The sequence below is a fragment of the Euleptes europaea genome, chromosome 3 (assembly GCF_029931775.1).
Source record: "Euleptes europaea isolate rEulEur1 chromosome 3, rEulEur1.hap1, whole genome shotgun sequence".
NCBI lineage: Eukaryota > Metazoa > Chordata > Lepidosauria > Squamata > Sphaerodactylidae > Euleptes > Euleptes europaea.
In genome coordinates, this window is record NC_079314.1 from 917,734 (window position 1) to 943,319 (window position 25,586).

Here is a 25,586-nt window from a genome sequence, read left to right on the forward strand (position 1 = left end):
CCAGAGGTAAGGAAACGCCTGTCTAACCCCTTCCTTCATGGGGTTGACAGCCACAGAAGGTTCACTGTATGCCACCCAAGGCTGAAGGAGCTGAGACTGTTGCATAAGGAAGGAGCCCAATTGAATCTCCCTTGCTAGAGAGGAGAAGGGGTTAACGAGTCATCTGCCTGTGTTTTTGCTCACACACAAAGAATCCCACATGCAGAATAGGGAGGGGGAATCCCCTGCAAATAGGTTCCAGCATGGGGCCAGATGGCAAGCCAGCACACCCCTTTGTTAAGACTGCAGGCTAATGATTGCCCATCCTGACATCAAGTAGCCAATTCAAAATTTAAAAAGCAAAGCTTCCAATGGGACAGCTTGTAAATACTTTTTCAAAGTATGCTCATGCACAAGCTAGGCCCAGAGTAGGTGCCTTCTTGCCGCCGCAGCTTCTAGCACCCTCCCCCAGCCTTCCCCCATGAGGGTGGGGGAGGAGAGACAGGCCTTTGCTGGGAAACCTCCCAAGGAATTCGCCCCCCCCCCATCTCATCACTTGCTGCCCAAAGATAGGAAGAGTTCAAAAAAATGTTGAAATGATCTCAAACCCTTTCCCTAACTGAATCAGGCAGGATCGAGTCCAGCTTTACTCCACTCTTCTCTCCCCTCCCCCCCCAAAAAGGGGAGGGGCAAGAGGCTTCCTGGAAAAACCAGAGGGCAGCTGAACAATCTCAAGGCTGCAGAACATCTCGAGTTTTATAATTCCGAGGGCCCACTTCCCCGCACACACAGATGGGGGTGCCCCTTCTGCAAGTGTCAACTTCTTCAAGAGAGACTCCACAGCCACGGAGTTCCCAGACCTTTGAAACGAGATCTCCCATTCCCCCTCTGGTCATTTCTGAAACCAAAGGCCTTCTCCAAACTGCATGTGCGTAATCAGCACATCTCCTCGAAGGAGAGGGGACAGCACTCTGTGCATGCTTAGAGGCGCTCTTCCTTGCTGGTGTCTCCCCTTGTTCTTGGGCCTGAAGCCTGGCATATGCAATGCAAAAATCACCGCCTCAGTACAAATTCTGTATGGTCAGACCTTTCTTGCTCATTCAGCCCTCACCTCCCCTTATGCAGGAAATGTTTGAAAGGATTTTCTTCCCAGACTCCATCTCCTTTCCTCCCCTCCAGAGTGATCCCTCCCCTTCAGCCTACCCCTTTCCCTTGCCTCTACAGGTGCAAACAGCTCCCGCACATGAACTGATCTCCCAAACCTGAACGTGCCCCACCACCTCCCACCAGGTGTCCTTGTACCTACCAAGTGTTTCCCCCCCCCTTGCACTCCCCTCTCTTCCTCCCTCCTCCGGCACTTCCCTAAGACCCTCCCTTCTTATGCAATTCCTTCCCTGCACAGTACTGGCCAGGCCTTCTTACCGATCCCGTCAGAACCGGCGCTGGGGTCGCTGAATACCACCTCCCCTGCTCGTACTCAGACCATAATATTCATTCTCTCTCTCCCCCCCCCCCCCACATAGCCCTTGACTCCCTGCCTGCATTCCTCGAACAGGGGTCCGCGGGGAGGGGGGCAAAGTTCCTATCACCATTTCCGGACCCGTGAAATAAGCATCTCGTTCCAACCCAGCTCCCTTTGCAGGGGGGAACCGAACAAAGTTGTGCTGCATAGAAAGTGGTCAAGAGACCCCCCGAAACCCCCCCCCTCGTTTTTTGTTATTAGAGTTGGCATCTCCCAGAAGCTAACTGGGGGAGCAAAGTTAATGCATTCTAATCCCTCTTTGCAGGGTTCTTTGGAGATGCTGCCCTTCGTAGGTCTTCCGTCTGCCCCCTCCATGGGGGGCACTACAGTTGGCACCTCCCAAACCCCCTTACCTGAATGACCCCTTTTCCGTAGAGTTCGGTAACGCCGGAACCCACCCCTATCCAAGAAGCCTTGGTACGGTCCAATCCTCCCCTCCCCCCGCCTCCGATGGTCCAGCCCGAGCCCCTCTCGGCCCCTCCGAGCCCCTTTTACTCCAACAGACAAAATGGTGAATGAATCTGGACCAGCTGGAACCGCTGCCCAATCAGTGCCCACAACTAAGTGACAGATTTTCATGTCGGCCAATAGCAGGTCGCCAGGGCTTGCGCATTAGCCCACCTCTCAAGACAGGCATCCAGTTTAGCCTATCTACGCCGAGAAGGGGCGGTTACCTCTTTAAAGTATGCCTGCCAGTCTCCGGAAAAGAGCAGTTACAGTAGCCTATAGCGAAGAGAACGAGAGAAGAAGTAGGCGAAGCTCCACATACAGTATCCAATAGGAAAAAAGAGGTGGAGTCAAGAATACAGAACTTGTTTACCTGGCGCCAGGCGAACAGGAAGAGTTCGCTCCTTCGAGCCTCATGGGATGTGTAGTCCTCCACGGCTGGTTAATCCGTTTAACGAGCGCAAAAAAACTTTAATGCCCAGGATGCCCCACGAAAAGGAACGGAGGCAGAAAGAAGACGCTATGCTTTGTGGGACATTTACTTCTTAATGCTATTCTCCCTAGTCAGTATGGCCAAACCGTGGCAAGGCAAGGACGCCAGTTCCCATCTTGCTTTGCGGTGAAGCCGTAACCCACTTGGAGAGGTCGGGGCAGCAGCCCTGACGGCCCTCGTAGTCCCGGCTGTCCTCCAGGGCACTAAACATTACCACAGAAAAAAACTACAAGTCCCGAGAAGCACCGCGCGCCAGTTCCTTCAGGGCTGTGAGGATGCCGGGATGCCTCATGGGAACGATAGTATTCACGACCCGCACTTCTCCCCCATAGCAAAAAAGGAGGAACGCAAAAGTAAAAAGACTAGGTCACCCATCATGCTTTTGGACGCCAGAGTTTTTTAAACAGGTTGCGGGGCCGCGCAAGGCCTTATGGGATTCGTGGTCCGCCGAGGCGACCCACCCTGTAGACTATCCTGAGGAGTTCCCCCGGAAAGACTACAACTCCCATCAGCCCCCCTTGGGTTACTCTTCAAGTCCATCCCCTCCCCCTCCGAGCTGCAAAGTACAACTCCTGAGGTGTTTGAGTGGGGGCGGGTGGACTTTGTTCCCCTCTCAGGTCCCCTCTGCGGAAGGGTCATTTGAATGTAATTTGCATGTCATTAGCATATTCATCAACTCACCCTCGGTCCGCTCCTGGCCTCTCTTGCCCTGGCCGGGCCCCTCTCGCTTCCCCTCGGCAACAGCGGAGCCGCCGCCGACAGCGCCGCGGCCAATCAGCGACCGGACCGGGATCCCTTCCCCCACGTGGGGCCGAAAAGGCGGGGCCGGAAACAGCCAATCCGCGCCCGGGGTGGCCGGGGAATGAGGTCACCATAGCTAGTTCGCATTGGTGGAGACTTGCAGGACTCGGAGCCAATCGGAAGGCGCTTTCTGCAGGACAGGCGCAAGCGAGGGGAGTCTGGGGCTTCTCCGAGTTTGGTCTTTAAGAACGTGAAGATGCGGTTCTGTGAAGGACCTGGGAGTTTTTCGAGCGCGCACGCCAGTAGGCCCTCCCCCTGAGTCACGTGCGGTGCAGCTCGCATGACCACCTTCGGTCAGCAAACGCAACTCAAATGCCTGAAGTCACGCAGTGAAACGTGAATGTTTACCTGACACGCATAATCGCTACAGCGGTGCAGGAGGTCACCCTCCTCGCTAACTGCCGAACCAGTGCGCGCGATGGGGGGGGGGGGGAAATACGCAGGCTTTCCGTGTATTGATGCACTCCGAATCCCATATATGGGATTTTGGCTGGTTTTACTTCATCAAGGCCATTAGATCATAGGCCCTCCACCCATTAGGCCTTTTCTCTGCCCCACCCCCAGTCTCCTTTCTAAGATGAGCCAAGCAAGATGCTGACCATGACGCTATAGAAACAGTTTTTTGAGTTCTTTCCCTTTGGGAAATTCCCTTCCTCACTGATTCATCTGCTAAGGAACCCCACACACCCCTTCCCTTAAAGAGAATTCTGAGTCCAGATGGAGGGCTGGTCCTCTTAGCCTTATTAGGTCTCATTGTGACCCCACACGGAGTATCCTCTAGGACAGGACTTCTTAAACTTTTTCCACTCACAACCCCTTTTCGCCAGAGAAATTTTGACACAACCCCGGGTATATAAAATAGGTATACAAATCAAACATTTACTGATAATAAATCAAATTTTTGTGACCCCCCCCCCCATTCAGTTACTCAACCCCATATGGGGTCCCGGGCCTCGGTTTAAGAAGCTTTGCCTAGAATCGGGTGGGTGGGTCTTCAGCCTTTGGAAACCCTGAACCTGAGCCCTCCACTGAAGAGCACTGGAGAAATTTCCAAGGACAAACTGGAGCGTGCCATAAATATGTACTCTTTGTTCACTGGTGCCCAGTATTGAGATTGAGGAATACAGTGTAGTGTGGGTCTACTCTGACTTGGACCAAAGGTGGTTGACACCTGAAATGGCTTGTGGGGGCCCCTAAGCGAGTAGATTCAGAACACTTGGTAATTTAACTGCATCAGTCCCTTTTACACTCTCTGCTTCTTCTAACAGTTTTCCAAATTTCTGGCAGAGTAGTTCTGAGTAATTAGAGCCATTTTCCAGAATGGAACTGAGCTTGTTTGTTTGTTTACTGTTCCAAAGGGATTCTGAGCATGCAAGAAAGCCTTTCTTGCAGGAAATAAGTGCAATACAAAAATGCTTTGAGCATTTGCAAAGTTATGCTCACCTTGAAAGTTAGTGTCTTTGTTTGTTTTTGACTGCACCCTGCAGAAATAATGAAATAAAAATTGAACCCAGACACTTATTTTCTGGATTGGCACTCTTCTGCTTGTCTGTATGCTTGCCTGTCCTCAGAATTGACCCGGAAAATGCAATTCTGCAATCTGGTGGGCCTGGACCAATGGCAATCTTACTTCTGACACGGAATGCTTGTCAAATAGTGGTAGAAGAAAAAGACATAGAATAAGCCTGTTTTCTACACTACAGCAGATTTCAGGTATGAAATCAGTAAAAAAAAAAAAAAAGATCTGTGTATTTTTGTGGGGACACACATGCAGCTGCCTTATACTGAATAAGACATTCGGTCCATCACCATCTGTATTGTCTACTCAGACTAGCAATGACTCTCCAGGGTCTCAGGCGGTGAGGTCTTTCACATTACCTACTAACAGATCCTTCAACTGGAAATGCCAATGATTGAAATTGGGACTTTTGAGATTGAGGAATACAGTGTAGTGTGGGTCTATTCTGACTTGGACCAAAGGTGGTTGACACCTGAAATAGCTTGTGGGTGCCCCTAGGCAAGTAGATTCACCCACCCACCCCATGCCAAGCAGATGCTTTACCACTGAGCCACAGCCCCTCCCCTGCAGAAGGTATTTGTTCCCCATGTTTTTTAGGCCTTTCTTACCAAATAAACTCTATGGCTCAGTATTTTTTTAACTTAATTATATCTTCTCACCGTAGAGCATTTTTTATGGCCAGATTCAACATATTTCTTTCAGCTGTTGTTAGTGGTAGATATAAGGGAATTCCACAAGAAGCAAGATGTTGTAGGTGTCAATGTAAAGAACCTGACACAATACATCATATTCTCTTGTATTGTCCACTCTTCACAGCTTCAGCTCAGTTTAATTAGTTCTCTTCCTCAATTTATTAATGCGGTGTCTACCGAAGATATAGATCATTTACTTGCGGATAAATGTCCTGAAGTTACCAATCAAGTAGCTGAGTTTTTGGCCAAGGTTCTGAAGGAGGAAGAAATAAGGAGGGGAGCTCACAATTAACTGTTTTATAATGTAATTATTGATGAAATGTGTAATTCTTTGTTTTTCGTTTTACCGTATATTTAACTGTTTCTTTGTTTTGTTTTTCTATTGTTAATGCCAATAGAGGTACTGTTTACTGTCATGTATGCTCGTTTCAGCCCTCTCCTCCGCATCACGAGTGCACCTGAATCACTGCAGAAGGCAACTGACACTGCAATCCTCAACAGAGTTACACCCTTTGAAGTATATTGACTTCAATTGACTTAGATGGGTGTTACCTGCCCTTAGGATGGCCTTGCAAGAGTCATTCGTTCACAGTGCATCCCTGGTGACCGACAGCTTCACCTGGACAGGTCCAAACAGATTCCACTTGATTTCAGTTTTCTTTGGCTCCCTTGCTGGCAGAGAATAAGGCTTGGGGGGGAAATGCAGCACATTTTAAGGGAGCCGCTGGTTTGGCAGATGTTCGAATGTCATCTCTCTCTTCCTGTCCTGTGAGGTTCTTGTATACGCAGGTGAAGGGGAGATGCTGATTCCAGTATGGACAGACACCCCCTGACTCTGGAAGCTCTCAGGAAAGGAAGACAATACATAAAAGTGGCAAAGAGGTAATGCTACCAGGATTGCCGTCAACAAATGAGAGCCAGGGCATGGGTGGTGAGTGCAGCATGGAATGCCAAGGGGTGGCCATGTTAGTCTGTCATAGAAAAATTAAACCAAAAATAAAAAATAAATGTCCAATGGTACCATAAAGAAGAGGAAGAAGAAGAAGAAGAAGAAGAGGAGGAAAAAGAAGAGTTTGGCTTTTGTACCCCACTTTTCTCTACTGAAAAGAGTCTCAAACGGGCTTACAATCACCTTCCCTTCCCCTCCCCACAACAGACACCCGGTGAGGTAGGTGGGGCTGAGAGAGCTCTAAGAGAGCTGTGACTAGCCCAAGGTCACCCAGCTGGCTTCATGTGGACAAGTGGGGAAACCGACCTGGTTCACCAGGTTAGAGTCTCCCGCACATGTGGAGGAGTGGGGAATCAAACCCGGTTCTCCAGATTGAAGTCCACCACTCTTAACCACTACACCACAAATGTTGTTTCAATATGAGCTTACATGAGTCACAGCCCACTTCAGAGAGATATGAAGCCACTTCAGCTTTTCTCCACAGGGCAGCTACTTTCCTGCTACTGCCTTGATCATCTCTTTATGCTCCAGAGTTCACGGTGCGTGTGACGTTCCCTTTAGCTTGTCAATCAGGAACAGTTCCTTCTTTAAGGCTCATACAGCAGAGACAGGGGTGTTCCAACTACATCCCTTTATTAGCAAGGAGATACACTAATGGATCTCTGGCAGTTGACAGTTCTAACTAACAAATAGAACCAACTGAGCAGGGACTCCACCCCAGAGGCTAAACCAAGATACATAAATATAAGAAGTGGAAACAGACTGCTCTAGTATAGTGTATACAATAGATACACCACTGTGTAGATTGGGCACCCCACACACACATCCCTAGTCCCTATTGATACATTTGTGTCAAAACAAAAATGTGGCCAACCTGTATAGCAATATGATGCATGCTCAGTGACTGGGGTCCCCAACGTGGTGCCCATGGGCACCATGGGGTCCACTGACATGTTTCCTGGCACCCACCGAGTATTTGTAGAAAGTGGGCAGAACCAGGGCTTTTGCTGACCAAAGCTTCTGGTTGGCCATTGGAAATTTGATTAGGTGTTCCAATTTGTAGAAACATTGGTTTGGCAACAGCGGCCACCACCGTGCAAAGGGATCTGCCCTGGGTGTTACTGGATCTATGCTGTGGCAGAGCCATCTTGTGGCTGGATCCACCTCTTGTGTCAGAATTTCAAAGGTGCCCAAAGGCTCAAAAAGGCTGCGGACCTCTGCTCTATGCGGAGATAGTTACTATATCAACTCTTGTTTCCTGCATTGTCTCCAGGCACCATTTCTATGAAGAAATCAGAGACTGACCCATCAGCTCCAACGGCAAGTTGGCAGGGCGTGGGGCCCTGAGGAGTGCCCAACTATGTAGAACCATGATGCCAAGACTGGTTAACTTTAGGTACCCTGGAAAAAACTCTGAAATTGCTATGAAACTGGGGAGGGGGCCCCAACGCCTCCCCTCTTCACAGGCTATGGCACGGAATCATCATGGGCCAGAGAAGGGAAAACCTCTGTGTGGGGTGAGAGGTTTACATTCCCAGACTCCAGAACTTAGACCCAATGCGGGCAACCCTAGAGTCATGTGGAATAGAAACCACCCTGAATGGTTGTTCCACAGCTTCCAGATTCTTGCTGAGAATGGATGCCCTTTGGTTTCAGGAAATGACTCTTGTCTGACGAATCAATTGCAACGGACATAGCTGCGTTTGTATAATGCTGCAGATTAAATGATGGTGTAACCACATTCATGCCTAAAATATATATGTATGTCTGTGTCACTCAAGATCTCATTACAGTTATTAAGGCTGGCATATACAAAGATCGCTCGCTTTGTTTTTCAGGCTCCATTTGTGACAATCTCTGTAAAAATTAATTTAAAATACTTCTCTGCATTTTGGAGCATGGCTGCCAGTCAAATGAGACCCAGTTCAAGCTGTCCGTGTTTTAATCTCCTCTTGAGATTAAAAACACATGCAACGGAGCCAGATTTCCTGCGTGCACAATGATATGAGCAATTCCTCTCAGATGTAATTGCTATTTTAACACCCATCTGCCCATGTACAAACAGACACGTTCATATCCAAGGAGGATTCACACTCCCTCCCCACCCCGCCTCCCATTTGCCTGTAGTAAAATTTGAAATCAGAACTAAAATAGACCAGTGCACAGTCCTGGGCACATTACAAGTGCCAATACAAAGCCATAATCAAATAAAATGCCAGTACATGCAATGCGGATGGTTCTTTTACCTCTCGATAATTACATAAATCCCAAGCAGAGAATTAATTCCAAACCCACTGCGGAGTTTGCATGTGGGTTCGATGGCCTCAAGCAATCATTTAGTGAGAGCCACTGTGGTGTCGAACTAGAATCAGAGAGTCTCCAGTTTTGAATCCCTCACGCTGCTGTGGCAGCTTGCTGGGTGGCTCTTCGGCCAGTCACATACTCTCAGCCTAATCTACATCACAGGGTTGTTGTGGGAATAAAATGGAGGTGAGGAGAATGATGTCAGCCACTTTAGGTCCCCCGTTGAGGAGAAAGGCGGGGTACAAATAGGGTTGACAGCTCCGAGTGGGGAAATACTGGGATATTTTGGAGGCGGAGCCTGAGGAGGGCAGGGTTTGGAGAGGGGAGGAACTTCAATGCCATAGAGTCCAATTGCCAAAGTGGCCATTTTCTCCAGGGGAAGAAACCACATTCTCTATCGGCTGGAGATCAGATGTAATAGCAGGAGATCTCCAGCCACCACCTGGAGGTTGGCAAATAAAAGTAAATTAACATAAATAATTAAATACTGCCAAACAGATACTGGGAAGCTGTGATTGGATCTTCTGATATGTGGCAAAATGGTTAAGGTGTCAGACTCGGATTTGGGAGACCACGGTTCAAATCCCTTCACTCCCATTGAAGCTTGGAGGCGGCCTTGGGCAATTCACACCCTCTTGTCCTCGCCTACCTCTCAGGGTTGTTGTGAAGATAAAATGGAGGAGGGGTGAATGATGTAAGCCACCCTAAGGTCCTTGGAGGAAGGCTGGGATAAAAAGTACTAAATACAAAAAACTCCCAAAAGCTTCTGATTTGGATCTAAGGAAGTGGGGGGGCTCTCTGCATTTCTCAGGGAGAGATCCCACCCCAGCACTATAAGATCTCACAGGGAAAGAAGGAGGCCTGCACATTGGACCTGGATTTTTTCACTACTGGGTCATAAAGCTAGCATGGTGGCTGTATGGTGGTGAGAGCCAGTGTGGTGTAGTGGTTAAAGTTAGGGTTGCTAACCTCCAGGCGGTGGCTGGAGATCTCCCACTATTACAACTGATCTCCAGGTGAAAGAAATCAGTTCCCCTGGAGAAAATGGCCACTTTGGTATTTCCCAATCCGGAGCTCACAGCCCTAGTTAAAGTGTTGGATTAGGATCTGGGAAACCCAGATTTGGATCCCCACTGTTCTATGGAAGCTCTCTGGGTGATATTGGCCAGTCACATTCCCTCAGCCTAACCTACCTCACAGGGTTGCTGTGAGGATAAAACAGAGAAGAGAATCATGTAAGTTACTTTGGGACCCCTTTGGGGAGAAAGCCAGGATATACATAAAGTAAACACACAATTTAAAAAAATAGTTTTGGGGGGGGGAGATATTTCTCCAGGAGAACATGGGGAGAAAGAGTTAAATTTCCCCTGTCCCACACTTTCCCCTCTCCAATTCAGGAATTGTTTTTTGAACTCTATTGGGAGATTTGATCACAGGTCCACCGCATCTTGGAGCCTTGTGTCCAATAAGGAGCTCTGAACCCTGTCTTTGATGCCCTGAAATTGGATATTTGAGAGGGGGATCTAGAGGTGCCAAAAGAATCTCACAGGGAGAAATTCCAGCAGGAGAGTGAAAGTGAATTGATTGGCGCATTGTGCACTTATGTGAAATAACCCAACCAAGTGAAGCAGTGTCTACTTAGGACTGTTTTCTAAGAATAAACACACTTCTGAGTTACACAGGACTCTTGACCAGGAAAAATGAAACTAGAGCTAATCCTCGGCTTTACAACAAGCACAAAGCAAATATTGGTCATTTCGGAGACAAAAGCAACCCGATCCCACAACATGTGTTTTTTTCCCATTGACAAGCAGGATGTTCTAGTGACCCAAGAAGTGAAGATCTTGATCACTGGATTCCTTTCTTGCCAACAGAGTTTTGAGCAGCTTGCTATTCCCACAAAAGGTGACCCAAGGTGATTTAGTCTGTAATGGTAGACTGGGACTGTGCATGTGCAGAGTATTTGATTAGTATGTTACGTGTTGCAGGGCTGGTCTGTTGCATTGAAAACAGGTTCTGGGGCTAATCCTCAGTGGCTCCTGGATCACATTAAATCTTTGAAGCAAAGAATGCTGGTGGCTGTTCACACACCTGGACTTTAGAATTAAGAACAGAAGGCTAATGTTGGTCTAGAATCTGGGAAACCCAGGTTTGAATCCCCACTCTGCCATGGAAGCTTGCTGGGTGACCTTGGGCCAGGCATATGCTCTCAGCCTAACCTGCCTCAGTGCCCTTTGAGGAGAATGGTGAACCGAGAATTAAAGTAGTTAAGGAGACTTACTTGTGTTTCTGTCAGGCACGTGAAATCCTCATATGGAAAATGATGAAGGGATGAGCAAAGAGAACCTCTGAGCACATGTAGAATTAATCAACCTCAGGGGATCCCCACTGTTTCTGCTTGTGCTGCTCCTCTGGGTGTCTGACTTGATTCTCATACAGAGACACAACAGGGAGCCTCTTCTGAGGATGGTTAATTCTGCCAGTTCTCTGTATCATAGGGCCATTGAAAGTTTCCAGTACCATAGATGTGGCTCAGGAAGCAGTAAGGTCAGAGCAGAGACTCACAGAGACACTACAAACAGCCTCCTCAGAGGATGGGCGATTCCACTGCAGTGGCGACAGGATCGCTCCAGCCTCCACTCTTGCGGGAAGACTGAGCGGCAGCACACTGGCAGGGATCCAAGCTCGGGCAGCGACTCATACAGAGCCGCGAGTGCCTTTCGTGGCGCAACGAAAACCCTCCGCCCCGCCCAAGTTTGCCGGGCGACCCGCTCCGTTCGGCCGCCTGCCGGCGCCTCCTACCGGCCGCGTGAGTTGCTGCCCGCCGGCAGGAGGCGCTGCGCCGCCCAGCCGCCCGGCCCGCCGTTTGCAGGCAGCTGCGGGCGGGAGGCGTGCGTTGGTGTGTGCGTGCGGACGGCCGCGCGGGCCCGGGCTTGTGTCTCGCCCAGAGCCTGCCCAGACCCGGGCGGGGCGGGGCAGGGCAGGAGCGCGGTGCCAGCTGGAAGGCACCCCGGGGCAGGGAGGCGGCGGCGGGGAAGCAGCAGCAGCCGCCGCCGCCGCCGCCGCGCAGATTTCTCAGCAGCTGTTTTTAGAGCCGGCTGCTAATTCCGCCGCAGGAACAAACTTTTCCTTTCGCCTCCCGCTGCTATTTCGGCAATGGAGGAGTCACAAGGCGCCCGGCCGCCCCGGCTAAGTTTCAGCCGCCTTCGCCCCCCCCCCCCCGCTTCCTAAGCCCACCCCACCGCCCTGCAGCTAAATATACTCCCCGCGCTGCCCGGGCTTCTCGAGCGAGCGAGGGCGGCCGGGCGGCCGGGCAGGCAGGCAGGCAGGCAGGCAGGCGGGTGGGCGCGCTCCCCCAGCCGCCCAAGTCATTCTTCCCTGGGGGGGCACATTTTCTGTCCTCCCCCCATTTCTCCTTCTCCACGACCCGCCACCTTCTGTCTCCTCTTTTGCTCTGTAAGTGCCGTTTGGGGCTGTTTTGGGGCAGCGGGGGGTGTGTGTGTTTGTGTGTGGCGGGGGGGGCAGTTGCATGTGGGGCAATTTGCGGATCTGGAGAGGCTGCCTGCGTTTCCTCAGACCTTGGCTGCTCATCTGGAAAAGGCTCCCTTATAATCCTGATTTGGGGGGGGGTCTGCAGTTCTGGAACCTCCCCCTCCCAAAATATTTCAGGAAGGGTCTGGATCCAAGGATAGTTCCAGAAGTGATGCTGACTTCCCCCCAGCTTGGTCCCATCTTAAAACATATATAAATGGAAGAGGGTTTTAAAACACCGTGGCGTCTGACTGGTGCCAGGTTTTGCTTCTCACCCCCACCCCACCCCACCCCAGGATTTTGGACAGAGGAGGCCAACAAACACCTTCGAGCTCTCCTGAGCTTCATAGGCTGGCCATTCATGACTGTGGTAAAGGGAGGATCGGAGAGCCATTTTCAAGGGGGACCTCCGTTCCAGCTAATCTTTGGTTTCCAAAATGAGTTTGCCAGACAACCAGAGTTAAAAACTTGATCTAGCCTTATGTTAGAAACTCCCCCAGCTGTGGAAAACAAGAAAAAAGGCCCAGTTTGATCTGAGCATCACTTGTGTGAGTGAAAGGAAGGAGCTTTCTTTTTAAGCTCTGGAGAAACGGGGGTCTGTGCTTTAGCTCCGTCCCAAGGGGACCGGTTTATTCTTTCTTCCCTCGATTTCTTACCTACTGGGATGGTACCCGTTTTCTCTTTCCAAGGAATCCTATCAGGTAGATTGGATTGAGAAACAGTGAGCGGCTGAGGGCCACCCAGGGAGTTGTGTGACTGAAACGGTGACAGTGATCTTGTACACAGTTGCCAGGGGCGGGCACTGCCTTTAGTGTGTCCTATTTGTGAGTAATCACGCAGAGGATTGGGGTGTGAGGATCCAGTGCTTGAACAGGTGTGGGGGGGGGGGTCTTGGTTGTGTCACTAAATCGGAGGCAGGGTGGTGTCAGGAATTTAAGTGCTGGTGCTCCTAATCCCAACTAAACTTTTAATTTCCCTCCCCACTGAGCCCGCCTCAGTTTCCCCTTGAGTAGCAGCTGAACACTAGATTTGCTTGGATCTTGACTCTAGCGGAATTTGGAGGTATAGGTCTGTGTGTGTTGGGGGGAAGAGGTAATATTTAAATCCCTGGCGGAAAAGACAAGTGGAAGCAAAAAAGTGATTAGAATGGATTTGATGGTTTGCATCTTAATAACAGAGGGGGTTACCGCACTTGTATTCCCAGTGTTGTATTAAGAGTTGAAAAACGTTATAAAAAATACTGTTCACACTTTCTATGTATTCCCAGCAATGTATTAAGAGTTTGAAAGCATTATAAAAAATACTGTTCGCACTTTGTTTGACCCCTTTAGCTGTGAAGACGTCTTCCAACCATTTATAAGCCATGTATCCAAAAACCTTTTAAAGCAATGTTTTTTATAATGTTCTCAAACTCTTAATACATCGCTGGGAATACAAAGTGCGGTAACCCCCAGAATTGAATTGGGGGGATAATTGGACTGGTGGTATCGTGGTTAGAGTGTCAGAGTAGGATCTGGGAAAACTCAGTTTCAAATCTCCATTATGCTGTAGAAGCTCGTTGGGTGACCATGGGCCCAGTCACTCTCTCTCAGCCTAACCTACCTCACAGGGTTGATGTGAGGATAAAATGGAGAATGCTGTAAGCTTCTTTGGGTCCCCACTTAGGAGAGAGGCAGGGTATAAATGAAGTAAAATAAATATATGGGGAACACTTGTATTCTGAGATTGCCCACTGTGGTGCTGTTGAAACAGATCTGAATTTGAGCCCAGTCAGTGCCAGGAACCCGTTCTGCAATGTATCAAGAGTGTCTCTGAGCATACACGGTATAACTTTCCTTCACTATTGTGTAACCACAGGCACATTACATTAGGGCATGAGGTCTCTGGAGGGGCATCGGAGGACATGTCTTCGAGAGGACTCGGACTTGAAATTCCTCCCAAAATTAACCTCTGCCCGGACTCTAATTCTGAATGCCCCCCTCCCCACGTACCCAGTGGGATACAGTTCAGCTCCATTATTTCCCATCAAGCTTAAATGAAAAGGATGCGGTTAGTTTTAATACTAAGGGCCCAGGGTAATGGAGGGATCCAGTACTTCGGTCCACCGGCCCATTTGTCACTCTGGCAGAAGGGGCAGCCAATAAGTCGGCGGGGAAGGGGTGTAAATTCGGAAGCCGGCCTGGAAGGAGGCGGGAGGGTGCCAGCCTTCATCCGTGTAATACCTCGGCCCGGCCACAAACTTCCCACCCGATAATTATAGAGAGAATAATGCTGCATTATTTATAACGCCGGCTATTTATAACCAGGGCCCAGAAAATGTGGCACCAGACCTCAGCTGCTGCTGATGCTGGGATTGTGACCCCCCTCCCTTCCTGGCCTTGGCAGCCTGACCCAGCCGAGGCCCAAGGAGAGGGCAGGACAGAGGGAGTTGTGCGGGGCAGAGAGGTGTGCTCACACAAGGGTCTCCGATTCAGAGGTGCTTCTTCTCTGGAGGAGGAGATGGGAGAGTTGGACAAGTCAGGATTGGGGATGGAGACTGCTCCGAACTCTTTCCCCCCCCACACACCCCCACCCTGCAGCTGTGAGGTCCTGGTTCAGCCTCTTCCCTTGCCCCCCACCCATGTTCATTCCATTCCCCCTGAGTTGTCAGTTTTCGTGCCTGAGGAGATAGTTCCCATATTTTGGCCTGCTTCCCCAGTAGCCTGGTCGCCAGGGGTCAGCAGCAGGGGTCAGGACCGGAAAATTCCCACATGTCCTTTTCGACAGGTGCCAAATCTGAAGCGGCGGTTAACCACTTGCTTTCAGAGCAGTCGTTCCTCCTTATTACACCAGCCTTTTGACTAGATTGCTGTTTTCAGGCAACTGGTTGCTGAGGCACACAGCATACGCGCTTTTTATTTTTTAAAAAATACACCTGAATTAAAACTGGAGGCAAATCCCACTCTTATGGCTAGGAAGGTTTAGTTTCAGAGTGGGCAAGAGCCGAGATGCTTCCTCGCCTTTCCTGTGTGAGTTACTGTTCTGGCAGTTTGTCCTCTGAAGGCAGGAAATCCTGCTACCTCTTTGTGATGGAGTGGCTGATAACAGCCCTTGCAGCAATCCTGCAAGGCAAGTTGGAAGGAGGCAAATATAAGAACTCATTCAGAGACACAGAGGGTGGGTACTTTTCCTGAGGAGGAAAAACTGGATGATGGAAACAGGATTTAATCAGTGCGCGACTTCCCAGCAACAATAAACTGTCCAGAACTGAAGCAAACTGTCACCAAATAGGGGCTCAACCCGCATATTGAAATAATTGGGCAAAAGGCTCCCTTCAGAAGCCAAAGAGAAACCAGGGTGGTGCGAGAAGGCGGTTAAGTGATTTTTGTCCCGTGGTCATGGATATGGGAAAGTATGCAGAGATCTGTGATTGCTTATGAAAGGCAGTGAAGAAAATACTAAGGCAGAACTGCTCATTTCTCTATAGTGACAACAGTGCCATAGAGTCCAATTGCCAAAGCGACCACTTTCTCCAGGGGAACTGATCTCTTATCAGCTGGAGATCAGTTGTAATAGCAGGAGTTCTCCAGCTAATACCTGGAGGTTAGTCAACCCTATGCAGCCACTATGGCAAGAAATTATTTATATAAAAAACACCGAAAATAAATCCATACCATATATAACCATTTGTATGATATATTGTTGCTTCACATAGACATAGTCATATAAATGATTTTCATATACATTTTAGCAGCAAGAAATAAATAAATACTTGCTACTTCACAAGTCCTGGAGGTTGGCAACCCTAATGGGAGACCACCAAGGAAGTCTGGGATCGTTACATAGAGGCAGACCACCTCTGAACGTCTCTTACCTTGCAAACCCTATGGGGTTGCTGTTAAGTCAGCTGCAACTTTATGGCACTTTCCACCACCACTAAAGTATCTCGAACTAGTTAAAAGAGGGTTGTTGGTTGGGCTTGGGTGGGTGGAGGCATCCTTTTCAAAGCCAACGCATTATTTTGGGAAGTCATGTCACCCCCCCCCCCCCCGCTTTCCATTATCCACATCCTAACAGTGTCTTCTGTTTGCACAGCAGCCGTCTCCCCAGCTCTGGAATGTTCTGCCGATGTCGGTCTCCGGTGAGCAAGCTGGACGGAGCAGCAGACTGGAGGCAAGGTGCGGTAGGCCTCACGGATATTTCCTCTGTCTCTGGCGCCCGGCTGTTAGGCCCCACTTCTGTGAGGCTGGAGGTTCGCAGCCACTACTGACTGTGCGCACGTTCGCACTTGTGGCAGCCCCAGGTGCTGCAAACGCCATAATTAATAAAGGCAAGAGTAATTTGGGCCTGTTCCCTGGCCGCAAAGTCCTCCCTTCCCTCCTCCCGTAGTTAACAGTGCTTCTAATTTTAGGCCCGGCTGCCTCGAAAGAGTCATTCTCAGGGGGGCTGCCCAGGCCTCTGTTTGACTGGGCTGTTCTGGAGATTTAGGTGTTGTGGGATACATGTTGAGATGCCCCATAAACATTTGTGGCTCAAAGGGGTGTCCCCCCCCCCACTTCATGGGCCTCACCTCTCTGTACCCAACAGTGGGGGCACAGTTTCTGCTTGTTAAGAGAGGAGTGGGCAATATCTTTCACTCTCTTGAGTGTTGGGTTGTTGCATCAGACATGCATATATACATACACACACATGCGCACAGAAGCGAGGCAGGTTCTGTGCTGAACAAAAGTCACTTGTGTCTAAATGAGGCAATCGAAAACAAACACTTTTATAATTATCCCTTTGGGCCCTGGCCTAGCAGCCCAGAGACCCGGAGAAGAGAAGGAGAAAAGTCTCCAAGGGGATGATGTTGTGGGAGATGTTTGTGTCTGCGCATGTACTGGTATACATACACATGCTGGCTTAACACATCAGGGAGAACATTGGAGAACCGTGTTCAAATCCTACCTTAGCCATGGACGCCCACAGAACAACCTTGGGCCGGTAACAATCTCTCAGTTACAGCTCCCCAGCAGAGTAACAGTGATTTATCCTTCACCGGTTTGGGGAGCGCACACAAAGAGCAATAATTCAGACAGTTTATAATTAACGTATGCAATTCACTGCTCTAAGATGTGGTCACTGACTTTAGATGGCTTTTAAAAAGAATAATGGAGAACAATAATTGGCCTGTCAACGGCTACTAACTGTGATAGCTCAGTGGATAACTCAAAGCTTGGAGAATGTTAAATCCGCTTCTTGGTGGCATCTGGCTTTCCACTGTTGGCTACAGGATCCTAGCCTAGATGGACTTTTGGACTGGTCTGTTATCATGATGTCCCAAAATTTATTACACCAGCTTGTGAGGACAGGTACCTTTTTCATCTTCCCATTTCTTGCCACTAGGAGACGATGGATATTAATTAATAAAATGATGTAATCGATCTGAGTATACCTTAAGGACCTTTGGCCTGGTTCTAGCTGGGTTTTTAATTTGTTTAGGTTATTGCAAGGATAAATAACTTTTGAAAGGTTTGAGTAAGAAGCGCTGGATATGGTAAAAGGGCTGTAAGGTGATTAAGGATAATAATATGGTGTCCCCATGCTGTCTACACAGCGTGGAATGGGTAGCCCATGTAAATCAAGTGTGTCAATACCACAGAATTGTGTGCATACCTTACTGCTTGCTTCTCTGTACCTAAAGCACTACCTTGTATTGAGATAGATCCATGTCGGTCAATGCCAACGAATCCAACAGATAGTTCCTCTCTGAGGTTGTAGGCAGAAATCTTTCTCAGCTTTGCTGTTGGAGATCCTTGAACTTGGGGCCTTACTTAGCGTATTTATAGTGTGCTTCAAGTGTTCGCACTGCTTCAGTTGCTATTGGGTACAAGCAGCACAAAGCTGGAGCCTCATCTGACAGTTTATTCACTTAGATCCCTTACAGATTTCAGGGGCTCGTTTTGTTGCCTTGTGAGGTAAGCTTGTGACTTACCCCAAACCCCACAAACTTTATAGCTGAGTGAAATTTGAACTCACATCTCCCAGAGTGATCCCAGTGTTCTGTCTTCTTCCTCACCCCGAGTCCTGAAGTATTGAAAATTAACTGCCCTGTTTCCGTCTCTGGATGCAAGGATTGGAACTACCTAAACAGGGACTACGAGTAATTAGGTAGTGTAAAAGGTGTGATCCTAGCCACACTTTTTTGGGAATGTCAATCCTCTTCAACTCCGCAGATCTTTTCCAAGCATATATACGTAATTTATAGACTGCCTTTCAGCCCCCAAGGTTGTTTACAAAGTTTATAGGAACTAGGAGATAACTTGAAGATGCCTCCTAGCACAAGATGTAGTCTGATGACAAACTCCGGGGTAAAAATAATTGGTGTCAGGGTAAATGTTGCTGAAATGTGACCAGCCTGCGGGCTGTCAAAACATTAGCATTTCTCTGCTTTTGCTCCAAACATTCTAACCCTGTCAGGAATGATCGACTTTTCCAACGGCGGCTCATATGCACAGATTTAATTTGTTTTCTGGTATGCAAATTCGTTTTTCTTCTTCTCAAACTGTTCGTTAACTTCAAGTTGTAGCTAAGATAAACACCTGAGGCCTCAGCCTGCAGTTGTCGGGCAGGTTAAGAACCTGTCAGATTGCAACCTGAATCCCACCTTCCTCTTGTTCAAACAAACTGAGTCACGCATCTGTTGGATGCTTTAAAGGTTCATGGACATGTAGCACCAGACGTAGCATGATGCATCCATTCCTAATAAAAACACAGGGGGAATGAAGTTGGATATATGGACACACAAATCTCTCCTGTTCGCACTCTACGGGCCAAAGGCTAGAAAAATAACTTTTCCTGGATGAAACTGAAGTTTGTCTCGCCCGCTTTCCAGCCATGATAGGCCTGATACCCCTACAAGCTGCTCATGAAGAGAGCTGGCATGGTGTAGTGGTTAGGAGTGGTGGACTATAATATGGAGAACCGGGTTTGATTTCCCTCTCCTCATGAGTGGCGGACTCCAATCTGTTGAGCTGGGTTGGTTTCCCCAGACCTCCACATGAACCCAGCTTGGGTGACCTTGGGCTAGTTACAGTTCTCTCCGAACTCTCTCAGCCCCACCTACCTCACAAGGTGTCTGTTGTGGGGAGAGGAAGGGGATTGTAAGCCGGGTTGAATCTCCCTAAAAGGTAGAGAAAGTCAGCATATAAAAACCAACTCTTCATCGTCGTCGTCTTCATCTTCGTCGTCGTTGTCGTCTTCTCTGTTGGTTCTCCATGTTGGAAAGTCGTGCAGACACCTGTGGAAAATGCAGATCTAGGAATAAATATCTCAGAGTTACCATTGAGTCAGCAGAAGCTCCAACTTGGGAGAAAGTTGAAGGGGCAATATTGAGGTTATCAGAAGGAACTGGAAAAGATATTTCAAACTTCTAGGAGCTAGCCTTGCATAAGGCTGAAAAAGCATTTCAGATCTCTAGGCACCAGCATCCGCTTTCTAGTACCTGGACGACCAGGCCCTGGGGATTTCTCCATTCCTGGCAAGACAGTGTTGCGTCTGTTAAGATCAAGGGATGATTAGTATTGGGGGAGGGGGGGGCAAGCTACCTTGCAGAAAAATGTGCCCGCCTTCTCATTAAGGAACCCCAAAAGCTTCCCAGCATTCTTTAAAGCACCATTGGAAAGCCACCAAATTGGAGCATCAAATTTAATTTATGTTAAAGAGGACCCTCCAGACTTTGTGTGCACTCAGGCATCATGATGAAACTATGGTATGTAAACGATGGTTTGATCCAACTCCAGTTAGTTTAGACATCCGAATGCAGAGTCCAACAAATTGGGGAAGAGGGGATGAAGTTGGGTTGGGATCAAACCGGCATTTCAAATGAGGGTTTTGTCTCTTGTTTGTTACCTACTGATTGTGATTTGCTGTGATGTTTGAATTCACAAACTACAGTTGGCTGAGTTGTGTGGCTTTTGCAGCTGCCTGGCCACAGAGACCCCCAGATAGGAAGGGTATTCTCCCTTCTGGTAGATGAGAGAGAGGCAAGAAGAGGCAGACAAACAAGAGTTGACAGCCAGAATGTGTTCTGTCCAGCTAATAGATAAACTACAGTTTGTTGCACAAACACAGTTTATAAACAAACCACAGTTTCTTGAGATGTCTGTTCGAAGCTGAACTTACAATCTACCTTTTGACGTTTTGGTTCTGGGACTGAAATACCATTTCCCCCCAGTTGTGAGTTGGTTAATCTGATTTAAATTTCAGTGAAATTAATGCCTTCGCTCCATGAGGCACCTTCCCAGTACAATACATCTGGAACTAACAACTCAACATAAAACATCGGAACCACTGGCTCCAATAAGAATCGGCTAATCTAAGAATAGCACACACAAAATTTGTGTGTGTGCGGGGGTAGCACCTTGCTTAACACTGGATAACCAATTAGCCTGAAAATTTCTATCAAAAAGGTGCTGTTTTAACAAGGGCCAAAAGCTGCCAAAAATGAATTTGCATGAACCCTCCCTAGGAAAGAGGATTCTATAATAATGGTGCATAATAATAATAAAGTTGTGGCGAGATAAGCGCAGCCCTTCTCTCCGGTGCGTGGTCCATCTGGTGCAATTTCCTGTCTGTGGCTGTAGCCAGATCTGAATATCTAAGGAAGTTCTAACCCCATGTGGTGTGCATTCTGTACTCTGTTTCCCACCATTCATTCCCTACTTTCAGCATTAGAACAACAAAGGAGACTTAATCAGGGAAACCCCTCCCCCAGCACCCGTCCTTTCTTACCTGTTGTTGGTGTGATTCTTGAGTCTTACTGACCAATTTGGAACTAGCCTGTCTGTCTACCTTGTGTCCCGTCCCCGTTTCCCCCCCCCATCCCCATGAGCCCCTTTTAAGCGCTGCTTGGTCTAGTTTTCCAGGTAAACCCCTCCCAGAACGACTATTACGTACCATTAATGTTTACTTTCATGGGGTGGAGTGGAAAAAATGTAAGTTAAAAAGCCATGGAATTGAAGGCCCTTGGGCAGCGTGCTTCCCCCAAGGTGGCTGAGATTTTACCAGGCATTGTGCACATGTTATTGGATTGAAAGGGGGATTTCTTTTTTTAAAAATAAAAATAAATATTTAAAGCCTATCTTTACCCACAAGAACTTCCTTTTTTATCCTTAAAGAAAACTGCAGTTCTCAAGATCCTGAATTCAGTGGCTTTTCTGCCTTTATGGAGAAAGAGACCTGCTAAAACATCTCCCTGGTGCTTACCAAAGCCTGTCAATAATTTGATGGCAGTCACTGTGGTGGAGTGGGAAGATTTATCCCACTTCTAACCTGAGCATATATCACTGTAGCATGCTTGTCCTGTCTTTGGACATGTATGGGCTTGTTTTCTCTTGCACCTATACTTTGTTTTATGTACCCCCCCTGAATGTTCAGATGATGTCCCTTTTTCAATGGTCAGTTCTCACTAGGGCTGTTGATTCGGTTCGGCCCGAACTGAAAAACAGCCGAATTTTCCCTGATTCGGTGGTTTTTAGTTCGGGACGAACCGAACTCAAAAATGGAGGGCAACCGGGGAGCCGAATTCAGCGAGTTCGGGAGTTCACTAATAAATCCGGCCAATTCGGGGCGTCAGTAAGCAGCATTCTCCTCCCCCAGCCAATCGGTGGCCAAGCTGGGTCTTCTTCTGGCCAATCAGTCAGGATTGAGTACTGGAGGAATCAGCTGATGTGCGGCCCGGCCAGGGGGAGAGAGAGAGAGAGGGAAATCCTCGTGTGTGTGTGTGTGGGGGGGGGGTGCTTGTGCACATTCGCTCCTTTCTGTGGCTGCAGGGGGCGTATTTTTTGGTGTACAGACCCCAAACTTTCAGCAGAGATTCAGACAAGCCTTCTTAAGAGACCACCCAAGTTTTGTAAACATTGGGTCAGGGGGTCCCGAGATATGGGCTTCCCCCCTTTTTCCTTTCCATGGCTGCAGGGGGCGCATTTTTGGGGGTACAGACCCCAAACTTTCAGTGGAGCTTCAGATGAGCCTTCTTAAGATACCCCCCAGGTTTTGTAAACATTGGGTCAGGGGGTCTCGAGATATGGGCTTTACCCCTTTTCCCTCCTCCCTTTTCCATTTCCGTGGCTGCAGGGGGTGCTTTTTAGGGGATACAGCCCCCAAACTTTCAGCATAGCTTCAGACAATGCTTCTTAAGATACCACCCAAGTTTTATAAAGATGGGTTCAGTGGGGGCAGAAATATCGGCTCCCCCCTTTTCTCTTTCCGTGGCTGCAGGAGGCGCATTTTTGGGGGTGCAGATCCCAAACTTTGAGCGGAGCTTCAGACAAGCCTTCTTAAGAGACCACCCAAGTTTTGTAAACATTGGGTCAGCGGGTCCCGAGATATGGGCTTTCCCCTTTCCCCTATTGGGATGAATGGATCAGTATGCATCTCCAGAGCAAAACGTCCCGTGCCTAAATGGAATCGTCTTGGATTACCAAGTCCTCCCCAGCCCCTCCTGATGGAACAGAAGACAGCCACAGTAAGACCCCTTTGGGGGCTTTAATCTATAATTTTTCTCCTGTGTGTGTGTGTGGGGGGGAAGCAGAGTCTGTGTGTGTGTGGGGAGGGAGGGAGAAGCTTCTGTGGGTGGGGGGGAAGCCAAAGGGGGCTTTTGCCGGTTCTGCCTGGGGTGTGAGTTCCACCTCGAGTCTCTCTCTCCCTGGTTTGAGGGGGGGTTTCAGTTGTGTGTCTTCAGATTTTCCCTCATTCATAAGAGTGGTTAGGTCTATTTGGATGCTTGCTCAAAACTGGTTTTCAAATGGTGACGTAAAGAATGCTTTTGGAGTCCCATGCAAAAGGGGAAATTCCACTCCTCCTGCTCATTATGCATAGCTAGCTGCCTCTGTCTCTTTCCATGGTTTGCAAACTCCCAGGTATCAGGTGTTGCTTTGCACAGTTGCAAAGGTGTTGCTTACAAGGTTGTGTTGCTTTGCAGTCGTGTTGCAATGCTTTGCAAACTTCTCAGCTGTTTGTCGGGGCTGGGAGCTTTGTGCGTGGGCGGCAAGCTCTGCTCAGAGTGCACATTAAGGGTGGGGGGACCCCTTTCGGGGCCCATATCTCAGCCCCCCCTGACCCAATCTTTACAAAACTTGGGGGGTCTTTCAAGAAGCGTTCTTTGAAGCTCCGCTGAAAGTTTGGGACCTCTACCCCCCAAAATGCCCCCCCAGAGCCGCGGAAAGGCGCGGTTGTGTTTTTAATGGCTTTATTTGGCTGAATTTTTTTCCCGAACTTTGAATTCCTGCCGAATTGCACGGACCCGAAGCGGGGGAGTTCGGACTTCGGCATATCCTGAATCTAAACGGGCCGAATTCAGCCGAATCCGAACTATACCGAATTTTTTTTAATTCAACAGCCCTAGTTCTCACAATGGAAGGATGTGAGCAGTGGGGTCCCTCAGGGATCTGTGTTGGGACCGGAGCTTTTCAGCCTGTTCATCAGTGACCTGGAGTTGGAGCTGAACAGCAAGGTGGCCAAGGTTGCAGATGACACCAAATTATTTAGGGTGGTTAAAACAAAATCAGACTGTGAAGAGCTTCAAAAGGATCTCTTCAAACTGGAGGAATGGGCATTAAAATGGCAAATGAGATTCAATGTGAGCAAGTGCAAAGTGATCCATATTGGGGCAAAAAATCCCAACATATACACTGATAGGATCTGTGCTGGCAGCAACCGACCAAGAAAGGGATCTTGGGGTGGTAGTGGATAGCTTGATGAAGTTGTCAACCCAGTGTGCGGCTACTGTGAAAAAGGCATATTCCATGCTGGCCATAATTAGACAAGGAATAGAGAATAAAACTGCTTCTATCATACTGCCCTCATACAAATCTATGGTGAGACCACACTTGGAGTACCGTGTACAGTTTGCAGAGTTGGAGAAGGTGCAGGAAAGAGCAACCAAAATGATCGGGGCTAGAGCAACTGCCCTACGAGGAGCAATTAAACCACTTAGGGCTGTTTAGCTTGGAAAGAAAGCAGTTAAGGGGAGACATGATAGAGGTCTATAAAATTATGCATGGAGTAGACAGGGGGATGCTTTTCTTCCTCTCCCATAAAACTAGAACGCAGGGTCATCTGCTGAAGCTGGAGGGTGACAGATTCAAAACAGATAAAAGGAAGTATTTCTTCACACAACACTTCGTTCAGTTGTGGAACTCCCTGCCCCAGGATGTGGTGATGGCTGCCAACTTGGAGTGGACATGTTCATGGTGGATAGTCCAAATGAATACTAGTCACGATGCATGCCTATTCTCTCCAGGATCAGAGGAGCATGCCTATTATCTTGGGTGCTGTGGAGCACAGGCAGGATAATGCTGCAGTCATCTTTTTTGTGGGCTTCTTAGAGGCACCTGGTTGGCCACTGTGTGAACAGACTGCTGGACTTGATGGGCTGTGGTCTCATCCAGCATAGCCTTTCTTATGTTCTTCTTGACAAGAAGCCACTTCACACTGTGCTTTACAGAGTTTGAATTGATTAGGTTGGAGAAACTGTATGGCCTGTAATAGAGCCAGTGTTGTGTAGTGGTTAGAGTGTCAGACAAGGACAGGGGTCCCCAGTGTGGTACATGTGGGTGCCATGGGGACCATGCACACCTTTCCTGGCACCCACCAAGTGGATGTATAAAGTAGGCGGCCCAGGTGGGGCATTTGCCCCACAAGGCTTCTGATGGGACATTGAAGACCTGATTGGCTGTGCAAATATTTTAAAACATTGCTTTGGCAGCAGCTGCCACCACAGCACAAGGATCTTCACGGTGTGGTTGAAGGAAAGCTGTGGTAGCCATTGTGTGACCTGGCTCCACCACCTGCACCACCCATTTTGTGGTAGACATTTTCTGGCTCGGCTCCCCCCCCCCAACACTGCCAGAATTCAAAAGGTGGTCATTAGGCTCAAAAGGGTTGGGGACCCTTGGACTAAGATATGGGAGAACCAGGTTCGAATCCCCACTCTGCCATGGAAACTTGGGCCGGACACTTACTTCACAGGGTAAGAGTCCAGTAGCACTTTGAAGACTAAAAATATTTCTGGCAAGGGATGAGCTTTCGTGAGCTACTGCTTATGAAAGCTCCTACTGGACTGTTGCTCTTTTCTACTGCTATTGACAGACTGACACCGCTATCCATCTTACTTCACAGAGTTTTTGTCGTGAGGATAAAATGGAGGAGAGGAGAATTATGTAAGCCACCTAGGGTCCCTATTGGGAGAAAGGCGGGGTATAAATGAAGTAAGTAAATAAATATAAATATTTGAGTAAGTCCACAAGTGCGTCTTTCAAGCCCATTGCCCAGGACAGGGTGCCATCTGGAATTCCTCCAGCCCTCTGGTTTTGCATAAGAGTCCATCC

The 25,586-nt window shown here is 48.5% G+C and overlaps 1 protein-coding gene across 1 annotated transcript in view; it reads right to left on the reverse strand.

Moving 5' to 3' along the window:
* CIC (capicua transcriptional repressor) overlaps positions 1–3,182 on the reverse strand; it is a 49,087-nt gene extending 45,905 nt beyond the window's left edge. The window contains exon 1 of the mRNA XM_056846697.1: positions 3,123–3,182. The gene's annotated coding sequence lies outside the window, so the exon portion shown is untranslated. The remainder of the gene's footprint in view (positions 1–3,122) is intronic.
* Positions 3,183–25,586: the final 22,404 nt, after the last annotated feature.